The sequence below is a fragment of the Australozyma saopauloensis genome, chromosome 7 (assembly GCF_035610405.1).
Source record: "Australozyma saopauloensis chromosome 7, complete sequence".
Lineage (NCBI taxonomy): Eukaryota > Fungi > Ascomycota > Pichiomycetes > Serinales > Metschnikowiaceae > Australozyma > Australozyma saopauloensis.
The window spans coordinates 1-2,500 of record NC_086137.1 but is presented as its reverse complement, the minus strand read 5'-3'; the positions used below and the strand labels follow the sequence as shown (position 1 = coordinate 2,500).

Sequence of the window (2,500 nt, the reverse complement as noted above, 5' to 3'; positions counted from 1 at the left end):
TTAGCTCTAGAATTGCCAGGCGTATGCCAATTAGCAAGGTACTATCAAATAAACGATAACTGATTTAATGAGCCATTCGCAGTTTCACTGTATATTGCTTATACTTAGACATGCATGGCTTAATCTTTGAGACAAGCATATGACTACTGGCAGGATCAACCAGATAACTATGGGGGGTTATTTGATGATAGTGCTAGAGTCTACAATGGTTCTGACATAGTCAATGGATGGCCCTAGGGCCATCTGTTGACAGACAAGGGGACATCGTAACCCCGGTGGTTTGTGTTTTAATTGGCAGAGCCTATTAATCCACTGATACCAGCGTTGCCCGACCTGATAGCATCAGACCGGGACTGACTTTTGGGACGTAGTCATGTCGGAACCATGACCCCACGTATCCCAATGGCTGTAGATTCGCGATGATGGCACCTCCTGCCACTACTGATCATATAATGATCGATGTACGATAAGACCGCACCCCGCCCCGGAGAGAGATCGCCTTACTTACTAACTCCCTGGACACTCCTCCTTCAGCAATACTACTATTTCGCAGTCCGACGGACTGCCACCTCTTCTAGGGCCACCTCGATGACAAGGCTCCACCCGCAGCTCGACGAACTGCTACCTCAATATAGAAATATTAGTATCACATCAAAAATCATGCCCAGCAAGCTAGGTCCATAAGACTCACAAATCCCGGATTGGTTTGCCGCTTATCAATACATCGACCACCACATTCTCAGCAGTGTCGGCCCCAGACTCCCACCCCGGCGGGGCGCCACAAAGTCTAGTTTCGTAGGAGGCGGCGCCAGGCGTCGCACACTACATTTGTACTGTTCTGTACATAAGATACCTGCGAACATCAAACATACACGGCCGGTCCTTCTGGTAGGGTGCGTATCTGCAGGTTTCGCGCGCCCATAGTTAAAATTTCAGAATTTCAAACGCAATTTGCGGACGAACTAAAAGAGGTGTTAAGATAAACTTTGCTGGAGGACGTGGATCTAATCTGGAAGTTTCTTTGGTAGTTTAGTTTGTTTTTGTATCGCGTCTCGTTGTCGAGAAAAACGCGTAAAAGTGTCAAAATTACAAAACCGACGATAACTCGACGAAAACAAAAGTAAATTAAAAATGAATTGCAGATTCACGCGTCCGAAGACGTATTCTATATGTATATGTGAAGAAATATTTTGTTCTTTGTGTTTTGAAAATTTCGATCTTTGAGACGCGTTATCTCCAGAACCAAAAGTCAGAAAAAGTTCTAATCGAATGTCAGCACGTTTTTCAGCGCATTTGTTTCCCCTAAAATTGTTTTCTAATTTTTTGATATATTTTTCCGAATATCTCCGGAACGAGCCATGGAAAAAATCTGAAACCAAGTGCATTATTTTTTTCTACTCAATTTACCCCTATTCCAAAAAAACCTCTTCTTTTTTATTTTTTGGTGCACGGGTGTCTTTATATTTATGGTGTAATGTCTATTAACTTAGTCGGAAGTTTCGCATTTTTTTTTTTTTGGTCGGTGGTTCGAGTCCGGGGGTGGTCCGGGCGCGGTCCGGTTAAGCGGGTATCGCGCTTAGCGCATTGGTATATGTAGGTATGCTCATCGTGAAAATTTTTCGCAGTTTGGTATGTACAGGTCATTTGGTGCCTCATAGTTCGCACTCTTTACTGTGGCGCACTATTTGTGTTTTGGCCGGAAAATGACTAGTGTTCACCATTATGCACATTCCAGTAGACTTCTGACCAAAACCAAAAATATAAAAAACCAGGTTAAAAATCAGAAAATGAAGATAACGAAAAGAAATTTTAGTATGTTATAATCGATCAGAATATTTATCGATTGATATTAAAAAAGTTTGAAAAAGTTGTTTTTTCGGGGAGTTATTTGGTTTCTCCGTTTTTGGGCCGTTCCCATAGTTAAGGCTCGGCCGAGCCCGCACCCGAGGCGCACCCGAGGCTGTCGGCCGAGGAAAAAGTGACTCCTTGTGTTTTGCACCGCAGGCTGTAGGCCGAGGATGAAAAAGTGACTCCTTGTGTTTTGCACCCATAGACAAAAAGTGACTCCTTGTGTTTTGCGACTTGACAAAAAATGTCTTCTTGTGTTTTGCAACCAAGTACAAAAGTGACTCCTTGTGTTTTGCACCCAACCACAAAATTGTCTTCTTGTGTTTTGCACCCGAGTACAAAAGTGACTCCTTGACTTTTGCAAATATGACTGTTTGTGTTTTGCAACCAAGTACAAAAATGACTCCTTGTGTTTTGCAGCCAAGCACAAAAGTGACTGATTGTGTTTTGCGACCCGATACAAAAAGTGACTCCTTGTGTTTTGCACCCATAGACAAAAAGTGACTCCTTGTGTTTTGCACCCGAGCAAAAAGTGACTCCTTGTGTTTTGCACCCAAGTACAAAAGTGACTCCTTGTGTTTTGCACCCAACCACAAAATTGTCTTCTTGTGTTTTGCAACCAAGTACAAAAGTGACTCCTTGACTTTTGCAA

General features: G+C 42.9%; 1 non-coding gene across 1 annotated transcript in view; it reads right to left on the bottom strand.

Moving 5' to 3' along the window:
- PUMCH_000001 overlaps window positions 1–165 on the bottom strand; it is a 1,754-nt gene extending 1,589 nt beyond the window's left edge. Inside the window, exon 1 of the ribosomal RNA XR_010015722.1 lies at window positions 1–165. This exon is cut by the window's left edge and continues 1,589 nt beyond it. This is a non-coding gene — a ribosomal RNA (18S ribosomal RNA).
- Window positions 166–2,500: the final 2,335 nt, after the last annotated feature.